General features: G+C 48.1%; 1 pseudogene; it reads left to right on the top strand.

Moving 5' to 3' along the window:
- The first annotated feature begins 5384 nt into the window (after window positions 1-5384).
- Window positions 5385-16808, top strand: part of LOC120963479 (NAC domain-containing protein 75-like) — a 160333-nt pseudogene continuing 148909 nt past the window's right edge.

The raw sequence follows: 16808 nt of genomic DNA, 5'->3' as shown, positions 1-16808 counted from the left end.
CAGCGAGGCCACCAATGCCGATCCCTCCTGTTCTTCTTCTAGCTTCTATATGGCAGCTCATCGAGTAGGTCCACGTCGACGCTTGTGTTGATTTGACGGCCGGAGCTGCTCCCTTCACCCTATGAATCATGCCCCCAACCCTAGGGTTCCCTGGTCGCTCCATTTCCCCCTCCTCCTTCTCCTGCCGCCGCCAGGTGAGACCTCTCCATGCAATAGCCGTCGCCATGGCCGGGAGGAGCTCAAGCTTGTCCCCGGCTTGTACGCCTCCGTCGTCTGCGTTGCTGCCAGGGGGAGAGAGTCGCGGCACTCGACGCCGTCTCCTTTGTCCACACACGCATCCACGAGCCTCGGATCGACCTCCCCGACGACCTCTGCTTCCCCTGCTTCCTCTGCTTCACGGACGCCAAGTCGGAGGCCTCTTCTCGTCGCCGACCTCTCCTTCTTCTTCTTCCTCGGGTCTACCTCGCCGCCGGCTAAATTCGTCCCGTCCCCGAGCTTGATCGACTCCTCCGAGCCCCTCTACGTGAGCAGCCGCGCTTCCGTGTACCTTTTTCTCGTTGGTTGCCTCCTTTGTCGCCAGTTGCTTGCATGCCTGATAGTTCCTCCGCTGTCACTTTGGTCACCGGCAAGGTTCCTATGCTTCCTCTGTTTCTTCAGCACACGCAGCGCCTCGTCTGCAACTCGCGCGCATGCACCAGGGCCTGCCCAGCTTCTTGTTCACCGTAGATCTCTGCCCCGAGTCGAGCTCCTGCTCATGCCCGAGCGCACGCACGCACACGACTCCGGCAAGAAGCTGCCGCTCGCTCGCACACAGCCTCGTCAGTTTCCGCACCCCCGCCGGTGATCTGCTGCACCTGCAGCCACTGCTTGCTCCCGTCGCCGGCAAGCATCACCAGGCATCCATGGTCGTAGCTGTGGTCATGCCTCTCCACAGCTCCTACCCTCGCCCAACCGAGCCAACACACGCACGCGCGCACCCACACCACATCCCCGCACGCTCGCCGTTGCTGTGCTGCGGCAGCAGCCGCCGCTTCACTCGCCATACTCGCCGGCCACTTCTCTGCGTCCTTGGAGTCCAGAGTCCGCCTCCTTGTTTGCCCTTAGAATGTTTTGCCGCTCGTATGCCAAGTTCACTTAGCCAGCTCGGCTGGTCATCCCAGCGTAGCAACAGCAGGAGGTCCTGGGTTTGACTCCCAGGCACCCAACTTTTGCCCCGTTCTTCATTTATTCTTCTTGCACAGCCAGCCACTTAGGCCTCATTCTCTTCTGGGCCACTGCACTGCGCTGGAATCCGGCCCGTGCATATTTTTTTCCACTCTGTGATTTTGGCATATTTTCAGAAATGCCATTATTTTGCGTTGCTCATATCAAATTATCCATGCATCATAATAGATCATGTCATATATGTAAAATGCTCAGATTTTCCTGTACTTTCATGATCTGCAAATTTCCTCCATGTTTAAAGTGTTTAAATGGCTGTTTGCATTATTTTGCATAAATGCCATGCTAAAATGGTTTATTTCATAACTAAATAACCGTAGCTCGGAATTAAATTTTCTTTATATGTAAATGGCCTAGAAAAATGCATAGATTAACATGATGCACATTATTTCTCCGTTTAGCAACAATAAAATATGGTTTAGGGCAGAAAAGTACCAAATTCAAATAATGCATATGGGATTTTCCGGAATTGTTGTTTGTTGTTTCCGGCCTCATTTAAACTTGCCTAAATGGTTAGTTTATTTATGCTCCACTCTCTTGCCATGTTTATCAACATTTAATATTGTTGGGTACATAAACGAGAGCAAACAAAATAACTTGAATTTGGTGTTTCGTCAATATGCAACTCGTTGCATATTGAGCTCCACTTAATTTGTAGTACTGTTTGTTGCACTTTGCCATGCCATGACTCCTTAAACCGGACATGCATCATACTTGATTGTGCATCATGCCATGTTTATGTGATGGTTGTTTACCATGTTGTTTGATTCTTTCCGGTGTTGCTTCTCCTTGGTAGTTCCGGTAACGTTGCGATTGTGACGATTCGTTCGACTACGTGGGCTCGTCTTCTTCATGGACTCGTTCTTCTTCCTAGCGGGATTTCAGGCAAGATGACCGTCACCTTGGATCTCATTACTATCATTGCTATGCTAGTTTCCTCGATGCTATCACTATGCCGCGTTACCTACCACTTGCTTATCAAGCCTCCCATATTGCCATGAACCTCTAACCTTTGTCACCCTTCCTAGCAAACCGTTGTTTGGCTATGTTATCGCATTTGCTCAGCCCCTCTTATAGCGTTGCTAGTTGCAGGTGAAGATGAAGATTGCTCCATGTTGGATTATGTTTATGTTGGGATATCACAATATCTCTTATATTATTAATGCACCTATATACTTGGTAAAGGGTGGAAGGCTCGGCCTTATGCCTGGTGTTTTGTTCCACTCTTGCCGCCCTAGTTTCCGTCATATCAGTATTATGTTCCCGGAATTTGCGTCCCTAACGCGGTTGGGTGTTATGGGAACCCCTTGACAGTTCGCTTTGAATAAAACTCCTCCAGCAAGGCCCAACCTGGGTTTTACATTTGGCTAACAACCTATTACACTTCCCTTGGGTCGGCCAACCCGAGGGTCATCTTTATTTTAGCCCCCCGGGCCAATGTTTCTCTAAGTGTTGGTCCGAAACGAGCAGACTGCGGGGCCACCTCGGGGAAACTTGAGGGCTGGTTTTACTCGTAGGATGTCTCATCCGGTGTTGCCCTGAGAACGAGATATGTGTAGCTCCTATCGGGATTGTCGGCACATCGGGCGGCTTTGCTGGTCTTGTTTTACCATTGTCGAAATGTCTTGTAACCGGGATTTCGAGACTGATCGGGTCTTCCCGGGAGAAGGAATATCCTTCGTTGACTATGAGAGCTTGTGATGGGCTAAGTTGGGACACCCCTGTAGGGTATAAACTTTCGAGAGCCGTGCCCGCGGTTATGTGGCAGATGGGAATTTGTTAATATCCGGTTGTAGTAAACTTGAAGTAAACTTAATTAAAATACACCAACCGCATGTGTAAACGTGATTGTCTCTTTTCGGGGTTGCTCGAGAGGAGAACATGGTTTGCGTTATGTTTGACGTAAGTAGGAGTTCAGGATCGCTTCTTGATCATTACTAGTTGGCGAACGTTTGCTTAGCTCCTCTTCTCGCTCTTGTTACGTAAGTTATCCACCATACATGCTTAGCCGCTGCTGCAACCTCACCACTTTACCCCTTCCTTACCCATTAAGCTTTGCTAGTCTTGATACCCATGGTTATGGGATTGCCGAGTCCTTGTGGCTCACAGTTTACTACACCAACAGTTGCAGGTACAGGTTATGCGATGATAATGACGTGAGAGCGATGTTTATTTGTGTTGGGGTTCTTCTTCTTCTTCATCGATCTTGGGTTACGTTCCTGGTCGGCAGCCTGGGCTAGCAGGGTGGATGTCGTTTGAGTTTCTGTTTATGTGTCATCCATAGTCGGATGTTATTCTCATGTATGTTGATGTATTCTTTGGGGCGGTTGTGACTTTTGTATGTATCCCCATCTATTATGTAATGTTGATGTAATGATATCCACCTTACAAAAGTGTCTTCAAGATGCGCTCCTATCCTTGGTGGGACCTTGGAGTTCCTTTAGGATAGGGTCGCATCTTGGGCGTGACAGCTACCTCTTGAGCACTGCGTTGGTTTTCCCTTGAAGAGGAAAGGGTGATGCAGTAAAGCAGCGTAAGTATTTCCCTCAGTTTATGAGAACCAAGGTATCAATCCAGTAGGAGGCCACGCACGAGTCCCTCGCACCTACACAAACAAATAAAATCCTCGCAACCAACACAATAAAGGGGTTGTCAATCCCTTCACGGTCACTTACAAAAGTGAGATCTGATAGAAATGATAAGATAATAATTTTGGTATTTTTATGATAAAGATGCAAAGTAAAGAAAGCAAAATAAAAACGGCGCCAAAAATAGCTTGTTGTCGGGAGATTAAATATGATGGAAAATAGACCCGTGGCCATAGATTTCACTAGTGGCTTCTCTCGAGAGCATAAGTATTACATTGGGTAAACAAATTACTGTTGAGCAATTGACAGAATTGAGCATAGTTATGAGAATATCTAGGTATGATCATGTATATAGGCATCACGTCCGCGACAAGTAGACCGACTCCGGCCTGTATCTACTACTATTACTCCACACATCGACCGCTATCCAGCATGCATCTAGAGTATTAAGTTCAAAAGAACAGAGTAACACTTTAAGTAAGATGACATGATGTAGAGGGATAAACTCATGCAATATGATATAAACCCCATCCTTGTTATCCTCGATGGCAACAATACAATACGTGCCTTGCTGCCCCTACTGTCACTGGGAAAGGACACCGCAAGATTGAACCCAAAGGTAAGCACTTCTCCCATTGCAAGAAAGATCAATCTAGTAGGCCAAACCAAACTGATAATTTGAAGAGACTTGCAAAGATAACCAATCATACATAAAAGAATTCAGAGAAGATTCAAATATTGTTCATAGATAAAGTTGATCATAAACCCACAATTCATCGATCTCAACAAACATACCGCAAAAGAAGATTACATCGAATAGATCTCCACGAGACTCATGGAGAACTTTGTATTGAGATCCAAAGAGAGAGAAGAAGCCATCTAGCTAATAACTATGGACCCGAAGGTCTGAGGTAAACTACTCACACATCATCGGAGAGGCTATGGTGTTGATGTAGAATCCCCCTCCGGCGGAGCTCCGGAAAAGGCCCCAAGATGGGATCTCACGGTCAGAAGGTTGCGGCGGTGGAATTAGGTTTTTGGCTCCGTATCTGGTAGTTTGGGGGTACGTAGGTATATATAGGAGGGAGAAGTACGTCGGTGGAGCAACATGGGCCCCACGAGGGTGGAGGGCGCGCCTGGGGGGGGGGGGGTAGGCGCGCCCCCCTACCTCGTGCCTTCCTTGTAGCTTTCTTGACGTAGGGTCCAAGTCCTCTGGATCACGTTCGTTCCAAAAATCACGTTCCCGAAGGTTTCATTCCGTTTGGACTCCGTTTAATATTCTTTTTCTGCGAAACTCTGAAATAGGCAAAAAAACAGCAATTCTGGGCTGGGCCTCCGGTTAATAGGTTAGTCCCAAAAATAATATAAAAGTGTATAATAAAGCCCATTAATGTCCAAAGCAGAATATAATATAGCATGGAACAATCAAAAATTATAGATACGTTGGAGATGTATCAGCGGGCGCAGCTGAATCAAGACCTCGACGATGTCTCGATGGCCACTTCCGACTCTCGAGCACATCCAGGCAAACGTCGAGCACTGGAGGATAGGCGGCGCTGAGACGCGCGCACCGTCATGGATCGGCGCCACGACGACCTCCGCCAGACTGACGGGTGTGGCGGCCTCAACGTCGACGAGCCTGCGCTCGGTGTTGGCGGGTGCCTACCTTTTGAGGTCGGGTGCCCTGCCTTTACACGTGAGCTGTGGCAAGTCCGTTGGCCGTCCGTTCGCACATTCAAGCCAGAGATGCCTGAGAAATACGATGGGAGGCTGAACCCGGCAGAGTTCCTGAGCATCTACACCATCGCTGTTCATGCTTCCGGGGGAAGAGACGAGAAGGTTTTCGCCAACTACTTCCCTTTGGCCCTCAAGTCCAATGTGAGGTCTTGGCTGATGCACCTGCCGGAGAACTCCATTTCGTCATGGGAGGATCTGTGTCACGAGTTCATCGGTGCCTTCACCGGTGGCGAGCAAGAGCCTCGCAGGCCCAGTGACCTGCAGCTTCTCCAGCAAAAGGAAGGAGAAACCCTTCATAAGTATTTACAGAGATTCAGTAAAGTTCATAGAAATATTAAAAAATATCCATCCGGCAGCTGTTATAGCAGCCTTCCAGTCCAATATGCGCAACCGTCGCATTCACTCTAAGATGAATGTGCGGTTGCCCAAGACTGTGAAGGATCTATACACACTGGTGGATAAGTGTGCTCGGATGGAGGAAGGAAGGAAGTTGCCCGGAGAGGAGGATTGCATCAATGTTGATTTAGAGGATGAACATGAATCAACCAGTCAAAGAAAGGTAGTGATGGCTGTAGAAGGTTCGGTCACACCTAGTACCGGCAAGAAGGCCAAGGCTGAGGCCCCCGGCAAGGAAGCTGCCGCGTGCGCTGGTTGCCTGGAAGCCACTGCCGCGAAAAAAGTTGGGAAAGGTGATGGGTCGTACTGCAAGATCCACCGGACCAAAGGCCACGACCTTCAGGAGTGTTATCGGGTTGAGCAGCTTGTCAAGAAATAGAGGGCAGAGTATGATAAGCGTGATAAGGAAAAAGGCCAGAATGCTGCTGGCGATAAGGGCCGAGGCGGTGGAGCAAATCGCCCCGGCAAACCCTTTCGGAACCAAGGAAAATCCACCATGGGCCAAGAGAAGGAAATCTGTCATGACGTGAGTGATGAAGTGAATGAAGAGGAAACCAGTGAGCAGGAATTTCAGAAGGCCACTGACGCCCTATGCATTGATGGAGGTGGATCTTTGCACACCTCTCGTCGCCAACTCAAGCGATGGGCACGAGAGGTCAATGTTGTAGAACCAGCGTCAGAGGCCCGGAAGCCGCTCATGTGGTCCCGCACGCCCATCATCTTTGATGAGGAGGATCACCCTGCCGCAACATAGCGGTAGGGTGTTTGCCACTGTTGGTCTCCCCAATAATTCGCAACCTCGAGGTCACAAAGGTGTTAGTGGATGGCAGGGCCAGGTTGAAATCTGATTTCCTCGGCAGTCATCAACAAGCTTCAGATAGGAGAAGAAGAGCTAGAAGTCACCGGCACGTTTCAAGGAGTCAATCCTGGCAGGAGCCATCCCAAGGGAAAGATTACGTTGCCGGTGACGTTTGGGGGAGAACTAAACTGTCGGACTGAGAAGATTGTGTTTGATGTGGTTGATCTCCCCCTGCCGTACAATGGGATTCTAGGACGCCCGGCCCTGCCTAAGTTCATGGCAGCATCGCACTATGCTTATAACACTTTAAGGATGCAATTATCTGCGTGGACAAGATGTACCGGGATGCAGTCACAGCAGAGGCTGCGGCTGCAGCAGCTCCCGCCATGGAAATCAAAGGAAAGAAGAGAGATTGTAGGACCTCCGGCAAGGAGTTCGGGAAGCGTGCCCCCTCCGAGTGCACGGCACCCATTGACGATGTGCCGGACTGTTCCAACAGCAAGATATCCAAGGTTACTGCACCCCAAGTGAAGAAGGTCCCGATAGGGCTGGCTGGCATTGATGGTACTTTCACTATCAACGCCACCCTTGATGAAAAATAGGAAAGCATGCTCATTGCCTTCCTGCAGGCGAATATCGATGTGTTTGCCTGGCAACCATCTGATATCCCCGGTGTTCCCAGGGAGGTAATCGAGCACCACCTTTCTGTTTGCCCACATGCCCGACCCGTCAAGTAGAAAGTCCGGAAGCAGGCCTTGGAGCGGCAACAATTCATTGCCGAGGAAATCAAGAAACTAGAGGCAACTGGTTTGGTCAGAGGAGTACTGCATCCTACATGGTTAGCAAATCCAGTGGTGGTCCGGAAGGCGAATGGGAAATGGAGGCTTTGCATTGATTTCACACATCTCAACAAGGCTTGCCATAAGGACCCGTTTCCCTTGCCGTGCATCGACCAGATCGTGGACTCCACTTAAGGTTGTGATTTGCTCTCCTTTCTAGATGCATACTCCGGATATCACCAGATCATCATGTCCAAAGAAGATGAGGAGAAGACATCGTTCATCACTCCATGTGGTACGTACTGCTTTGTCCGCATGCATTTCGGATTAAAGAGTGCCGAGTCCACTTTTGCAAGAGCAGTCCAGATTGGTTTTGAGCCGTAGTTGCACAGAAATATAGAAGCCTATATGAACGACATCATGGTCAAAACCAAGGATAAGACCACCCTTATCCAGGATTTGGAGGAGACATTTGCTAATCTGCACAAGATCAACCTGAAGCTTCATCCGGAGAAGTGTGTATTCGGTGTTCCCTCCGGCAAGCTACTTGGATTCTTCGTGTACCATCGGGGGATCGAAGCCAATCCCGACAACATCAAGGCCATTGAGCAGATCCAAGCACCAAGGACAGTTAAGGATGTAAGGCGCTTGACGGGATGCGTTGCCGTGCTAAGCAGATTCATTTCAAAGTATGCCAAGTGTGCCCTGTCGTTCTTCAAAATTTTGAAGAAAGTAGGGCCTATGAAGTCGACCCAGAATCAGATGCTGCTCTGCAGGAATTGAAGGCCTACCTATCGTCTGTGCCTACCTTGGTTGCACCCAAACCCGAAGAGCAGTTATTGCTTTACTTGGTGGCAACCAACCAAGTGGTTAGTGCACCCTTGGTAGCACAGCGAGAGGTGTATGAGGCAGAAAGTGGCCAGTTCACGGCAGAGTGAGAAAAGGATCAGAACAGCAATGAGCATGACAACGAGAGCAACCCCAAGGACGCGGTAAGGAAGAAAGTGGTGTAGCGCCCAGTATACTTTGTCAGATCCTTGTTACAAGGGGCTAGATCGAGGTACTCTGGCGTGCAAAAATTGATCTTTGGCCTCATCATGGCCTCAAGGAAACAACGCCACTACTTCCAAGCCCATGAGATCACGGTTGTCACTCATTTTCCATTGCAAAGGATAATTCGAAACCCTGAGGCCACCGGCAGAATAGTGGAGTGGGCTTTGGAGTTATCCAACTTTGGTTTGAAGTTTGAGAGCACATCAACTATTCAAAGCAGGGCACTGGCAGAGTTTATTGTAGAATGGACGCCAACCCTTGATGAGGAAGTGACAGAAACAGCTCTCCCCGCCAAGGAATCACCCCAAGAATGGATTATGTGTTTTGATAGTGCTTTTTCCCTACAAGGTGCGGGGGCTGGCGTGCTTCTTGTTGCCCCCTCCGGGGAGCACTTGAAGTACGTCGTCCAAATGCACTTCGCCTGGGAAGAAGCCACCAACAATACAACTGAGTATGAAGGGCTCCTTGCCGGGCTCAGGATTGCAACAGAATTCGGAATTAAGAAGTTGATCATTCAAGGAGATTCACAGCTTATTGTGTAAGAAGTCAACAAGGATTACCAAAGCCCATTGATGGAAGCATACGTCAAGGAAGTGAGGAGACTGCAGGAGCACTTTGATGGGTTGCAAATAGAGCACGTATCCCGTGCGGAAAATAGCATAGCTGATCACCTATCAAAGTGTGCTGCACGGAAGCTTCCTGTGGAACCAGGAACTTTTGTTCTCCATCTCTCTCAGCCCTCCGTATCACCAGCCACAATGGCCCGGAAAAGGAGAAAATTGGTCTATAGTAAGCCTCTCCCGGTCGAGCCGTCCGCTCCCGGCGGAGACCCTGCCGTAAACGACTCCTCACAGCCTGCCGGACCACCCCCTCCAGCCGGGCCTATGGACCCCACAAACGAGGCAGGTGCTCCCGCAGTAGAGGAGGTGCCGCTAGTCCACTTTGCTGAGCCCCAGGCTCCAACTTGGGCAAGGCACATTGTCCACTTCCTCCAAACTGGACAACTCCCTGGCGACCAAGATGATGCTGAGAAAGTAGCGCGGAGGGCCTGTATGTATCAGTTTGTCGATGACACTCTGTACAAAAGGAGGCCCAACGGTGTGAAATTGAAGTGTGTCTGCCGAGAGGATTGAAAGGAACTGCTGGCTGAGATTCACAGAGGAATATGCGGCTCACACATTGGATCAAGGGCATTAGTTGGGAAAGCAATCCGGCAAGGATTCTATTGGCCCACAGCCCTCCAAGATGTAGTTGAGCTCGTCACGACATGTGAAGCCAGGGGCTTTGAATTCTTGTTCGTTGCCATCGACAAGTTTACAAAGTGGCCGAAAGTGACTGCCGTGAGAAAGGTGACTGCTCAGTCAACTATCAAGTTCTTGAAATAATTGGTGTGTCGTTTCGGAGTTCTGGCAAGGATCATCACTGACAACGGGACCTAGTTCACGAGCCACGCCTTCATGCAATACGTTCATGCCCTCGGATGCAAGTTCACATTCGCTTCTGTGGCACACCCCCGGAGCAATGGACAAGCTGAGAGGGCGAACGCTGAAGTGCTTCATGGACTCAAGACAAGAACTTCCGATACGTTGCAAAGGCACGACAGGCAGTGGATCGAGGAGCTGCCGGTAGTTCTCTGGTCCCTCAGAACGATAGCTAACCGAGCTACTGGGCAGACTCCCTTCTCCCTGGTCTACGGGGCAGAAGCAGTTATCCCCACGAAACTCATTTACGGGTCCCCTCGAGTGCTTGCCTATGATGAAGTAGCGCAAGATAAGCACTGGCGTGACGACACTGTGCTACTCGAGGAGAACCGTCTTTGTGCTTCTACGCGTGCTGCTCGCTACCAGCAAGCCCTGCGTCGCTATCATAGCCGCAAGGTTCATGCCCGGTGTTTTGAGGAAGGTGACCTTGTCCTTAGGCGCGTTCAGTCCGCCAAGGGTACAAACACCCTGTTACCAAAGTGGGAAGGCCCTTACGAGGTGGTACGAGTAACCAGACCTGGTGCAGTCCGTCTGGAGACCGGGGATGGCACTCAGTTGCAAAACTCATGGAATATTAAACATCTCCATAAGTACTACACGTAAGGCGCGAGGCTGCCGGGCACTGCACGTCAGCCACCCTTTTGTACAGACCTTGCCTCAGCTGCATTTAACCCCTTGTACAAAGCAGGGGCGATGACCCCGTGCAAGATAAAATAAAGAAGTGCTGTAGGGGGGCCCCAACTAAGATTGCATGCATGCACCAGCACACCCTGATCACTTCATAAGCATTTCATGAGCATTTGCATACGCATGTAGATAGGATTGCATCCTGCATTTATTCTCATCTACATGGAGTTGCAGGTTCCTGCCGTGAACTTGGCTTTGACAAAGGACGAGAAGATTGCACGGCACAGCGATCCTCGACAAACCCAACAGATAAGTTTACCTCTTGTCCGTTAGTGTTCTGTAAAGCTATAACTTTGCATGAGAAAACCTCGCCTCTCTTTTGATACTTAGGTGCTCCCATCTATGACTCGAACGTTGCTTCAGTCAGGATGGTCGCAGTAGCCTTTGGTAAAAAGGAGTTGGCGGGGGGCTGGCCCCTCTGTCTGTTCCCCAGCAGACGGAGCTCTCCGATAGACAAAGACGGTGCCGGCAGGATATCCTGCCAGGGAAAACTTGTTTATTTTTATTAAAGAGGCACTCCTCCTTTGCATGGACAGACACATGCACGGGTTCCCGGCAAGGTTCATCTTTTTCATTTATATGCTAACACAAGCACTAGTATGTGTCGGTGCTATACAAACGGTTGTTAACCCCTTTCCGCGACGGCATTTGGAACCGTCGCCTAGTGAGTGTGGGCGATAGGGGGCTCCTTCCCACACGACCCAGAAACCATCGGGGATATGCCCTCCTGGCACACACGCTCGGCAAAATGAGGTCGTGTGCGACCGGCGAGCGCTCAAATACGGAAATACGTACAGTAGAGCTAAAAATACAATTTACAGGCGAAATTGTTTCCGGTTGCAAGTACATCCCACACAGTCAGTCCCCGCCAAACATTTCCGTTAGTATGTACATCCCACATAGTCGCTACGAGGAAAACGTTTCTGTTCATAGGTACATCACACACAATTTTTCCCATTAAATTGTTTGCTGTGTTGAATGCATCACACACAGTCCGTAGAAGAAACTGTGTGGCAAAGGTTGTCCATCACACACAGTTTTTATGTGGTAAACGTTTGCGCAAGGTGGCCTCACGCAAACAGTTTTCAAGAGAAAGTCGTGTGTGATTGTTCATTGATCCAACACTGTTTATTCCAAGAAACTCTGTGCGTTGCCTGAGGTCTATTTATTCAATAACCATTTGCAATAGCGAAACCCAATTAGCAGGCTAATTCTCCATTAGTAGGACAATTGCCCTATTATTAATAATCCATTTATTAATCTAATTGACATTCATATTAAAAACATAATATATTTCATTTACATATTAAGGAAGGGGATTTTCATAATTGAAATACATCAGAGTACAACATGATATAGCTTCAGCACTCAGCTACCCCATTACACAACTGCACCAGCACCAAGTTTCACATGCAACATGTAGAACCTTTCGAAATTAGCATCATACACAGCATATAGACAGATGCATCTCATCTGGAAAACTGCTGAAGCGGAAGGCGAATATTGAGCCTTCATTCATGTTGAAGGTCTTTGAAACTTTAGGCCAGTGCCTGTGGATGATTGACCGTCCGTCCTTCGTCCTCTTCAGGAACACTTCAATATTGAACAGTGGGTGTTGTATGAAAACCCTCCTCGCCTCCTGACCATGGAGGTGGTTTGAGAGGTAATCATCAGTGAACTGTTTTGGAAAGGCCTGAAAACAAGGATGTGCATAAATATCTTCTCTATATTGGAAATGGGGCAAAGGAATAAAAAAAGGCAAGGTATAATAGTTAGTACCATCTTGTAGTGAACTGATGTCTTCTTCATTGTGCAGACAAAGATCTTGTTGTTTTTTGTCGCTAATTTCTTTATCCTAACAATCTTTCTGAGTTTCTTGATTTGATTGATATTCATGGACAACTCATTTCCCCATATGCAAAAAGGGTCGAACAGTGGGTCAAAACCTCTAACAGCAGGACCTGCATGTGCAAGAACAAATTGTTAAAAACCTAAATATTAGAATGGTTCCTGCAATTGCACAATAATGTGCTATTAGACAACAGACCATGCACGTGCTAACCGTGATTGTAAACCTCAGTGCTTCCCGTTGTTTCCCTGCAACACATATAAGGTAGTTAGTCATCAGGTTAAGTAAGGGTTCGCATGCTATCAGTAAAATATGTTGATGAAAAATAAGCACATTGCATATTCATCAGATTTATTCAAGCCACAAGGAACACCAATTTATCCAAACCAAGCATGATTAAGAACTAGGAAATATAACACTTGTATATGTTTCTCATGTATTAAGTGCAGCCAAATTCAATTGATTCCTCACATGCACAACAATACAAAATTCTACCCACGACAATTGGACATCGCATTGCAGAATTGAACCAAGCAGTTAACTAAACACCACAACAAATGAACCAAACATTAACTGAGCACCACATTGCATAATATAACATACTCCTAATAGAAGATCAGACAGTTAACCAAATCAAGCATGCTTAACAACTTGGAAATATAGGAATTGTATTTGTTTCTCATGTATTTACTACAACCAAATTCAATTTATTCCTCACATGGTATACAATAACAGAATGCACCCACAACTATTGAACATCGCATTGCAGAATTGAACCAAATAGTTAACTAAACACCACAACACAAATGAACCAAACGTTAACTGAGCACCACATTCCACAATGTATAACCAAACCAAGCATGCTTGACAACTTGGAAATATAGCAATTATATTCGTTTCTCATGTATTTTGTAAAGATAAATTCGATTTATTTCTCACATGGAAGACAATACAAAATTGCAGCCTAAAGAAGTGAACATCACATTTACGGAATTGAACCAAACAGTTAACTGAAGACAACAACTAATTAACAAAACAGTTAATAAGTGAGCACCAGACTGCACGACATATAGAACATATACACTAGAGCAATAGATTGCATGGTAAAATTAGATAGCACAATTCACTAGAATTTGTGAAGGAAAGGCAGGAGCAGCACATGCAACGGGTAAACCGAGCACGCTTAACCGGCCTAGCTAGCAAATGGCAAGGTGCTCCTCCAAGATCTAGGGGTCGGCACGAATGGTAGCCATCGCGTCCTCATCCGCGCGTGCGGCCGCCATTTGCTTCTCCGCTGCCAAATGCTCCGTGAGATCCTGGCTAAACTGCGTGCACCATGGCTTTGGGCGGTGCTTATTTGGTGGAGGGGTCAGTGATTTGGGTGGAAGGTGCCGCGCTCGCGCCGGCGGTCGGGGCATGTGGGATGTGGAAGGAGGAGGAGGATGGGGGTCGGGTGTGGATTACCTGCCGGGATAGACGAGGCCGAGCAGCGTGAAGGAGGGTCGCCGGCGAGGAGTCGGCGCTGCAAGCAAGGAGTGAAGGTTTCAACTTGGAAAGGAAGGCGGAAACAGGGGAAATGTGGCTTTTGGTAAGGGGGAGGGGGCGGGGAAGTAGATATTGAAGGAAATATGCCCTAGAGGCAATAATGAAGATGTTATTTATATTTCCTTATATCATGATAAACGTTTATTATTCACGCTAGAATTGTATTAACCAGAAACTTAGTACATGTGTGAATACATAGACAAAACAGAGTGTCCCTAGTATGCCTCTACGTGACTAGTTCGTTAATCAAAGATGGTTAAGTTTCCTAACCATAGACATGTGTTGTCATTTGATAAACGGGATCACATCATTAGAGAATGAAGTGATGGACAAGATCCATCCGTTAGCTTAGCATAATGATCATTTAGTTTTATTGCTATTGCTTCCTTCATGACTTATACATGTTCCTCTAACAATGAGATTATGCAACTCCCGAATACCGGAGGAACACCTTGTGTGCTATCAAACGTCACAACGTAACTGGGTGATTATAGAGATGCTCTACAGGTGTCTCCGAAGGTGTTTGTTGGGTCGGCATAGATCAAGAATATGATTTGTCACTCCGTGTATCGGAGAGGTATCTCTGGGCCCTCTCGGTAATGCACATCACTATAAGCCTTGCAAGCAATGTGACCAACGAGTTAGTTGCAGGATGATGCATTACAGAACGAGTAAAGAGACTTGCTGGTAACGAGATTGAACTAGGTATGATGATACCAACGATCGAATCTCGGGCAAGTAACATACCGATGACAAAGCGAACAACGTATGTTGTTATGCGGTTTGACCGATAAAGATCTTCGTAGAATATGTAGGAACCAATATAAGCATCCAGGTTCCGCTATTGGTTATTGACCGGAGATATGTCTCAGTCATGTCTACATAGTTCTCGAACCTATAGGGTCCGCACGCTTAACGTTCGATGACAATTTGTATTACGAGTTATGTGATTTGATGACCAAAGTGTGTTCGGAGTCCCGGCTGAGATCACAGATGTGGCGAGGAGTCTCGAAATTGTTGAGAGGTAAAGATTCATATATTGGAAGGTTGCATTCAGACATCGGAATGGTTCCGAGTGGTTCGGGCATTTTTCCGGAGTACCGGGAGGTTACCGGAACCCCCCCGGGAGAAGTATTGGGCCTATTGGGCCTTATTGGAGGAGAGGAGAGAGGCCACGTACACGCCCCCTTGCCCAAACCGAATTTGACTAGGGGTGGGGGCCGGCCCCCCTCGTTCCTTCTCCCTCTCTCTCCCTTCCCCTTTTCCCTCTCCGGTGGAAGGAAGGAGGGGGGGCCGAATCCTACTTGGACTAGGAGTCCAAGTAGGACCCTGCCCTTGGCGTGCCCACGTTTGGGCCTGCCTCCTCTCCTCCCCCCTTTATATACGTGGGAGGGGGGTACCCCAAAGGCATACCAAGTCTTCTCTTAGCCGTGTGCGGTGCCCCCCTCCACAGTTACCACTACCAAAAAAATACACTTCCGTGATGATACGTGTTTGTCACAGTGGGTCATGTTTTATGTCATACATGTACATCCATGACGATTTTATGACAGAATCCAGATAGTCATACCTGTGCTGTCGTAGAAGTGTTCCATGACATTACCAAAATTATCATCACGGAAGTGTCCACTTCCATGATGATAAATCGCGCGTCATAGAAGTGCTTTCGTCAAGGGTGACCGACACGTGGCATCGACCGTAATGGCTCGCTATTAAGCTATCGGGTCCGGTTTTGGATCCGATAACCCATTAACAGCCCGGACCAATGGGGATTTTGCACGTGTAAAATTCTCATTGGCCGACGGAACCACGTGTCAGCTCCTCGTTGGACAGATGTCATCCACTCATTGGACAGGAGGCGCCTATGATACGTCGACACGTGGCACGGCCCAATAGAGGCCCATTCCGGTCAAAAGGCCGGCCCAGCTAAAGGCCCATGATGTTTTTTCAGACACTAGTGGGCTGGCCCATTAACAGCCTGCCATGTTTTGGGTCAAATTGAGGCCCATCTCAGATCAAGCCCGCTCACAACCTGCCGAGTTTTGGGCCAAATTACGGCCCATATCGGATCAGGCCCGTTAACAGGCCACTGTACCTTTGGGCCCATTCTAAGACAGGTTTGTATTTCAGCTTGTTAAATGCCCGTTTACCAGTTCGGCCCGATAATAGTTTCAGCCTGTTAGCAGCCCGTGGAGTATCTGGGACGTTGTCGGCCCGGTTTTACTTTAGGCCATTTAGCGGCCCACGTAGAAACTGGGCTATTTCTTGTCCAAAGTAACTTTAGGCCTCCTAATGGCCCGTAGTCGTGGTGGATAAATTTCAGCCCAATTGGCCTATCGGCCTGTTAATGGCCCGTGTAACAGTTGGGCCTAATTACAACCCACATTGAATCCGGCCTGCTTACAGCCCATCTGATAATGGCCCGTGACACTTTTGGGCCTATGGCCCGCGTGGATACCGGCCTGCTTAAAGTCCATAATTTTATTGGGCCAAACAAGCCCGAGATATATTTTGGCCTGTTAACTGCTCGTCCTATTTGGGCCCAACATGGGCCTTAGGCAGTTTCGGCATGTATTGGCCCGTGAATTTTTCGGCTCAACGCTAGCCCAATCTAGGTTTTAGCCTGTTAAAAGCCCATGGTATTCTCTGGCCCGGCTGTCCAGAACTTTACTC

This window comes from Aegilops tauschii, chromosome 4, assembly GCF_002575655.3.
Source record: "Aegilops tauschii subsp. strangulata cultivar AL8/78 chromosome 4, Aet v6.0, whole genome shotgun sequence".
Lineage (NCBI taxonomy): Eukaryota > Viridiplantae > Streptophyta > Magnoliopsida > Poales > Poaceae > Aegilops > Aegilops tauschii.
The sequence above is the reverse complement of the archived record's forward strand: the minus strand, read 5'-3'. Positions and strand labels throughout refer to the sequence as shown.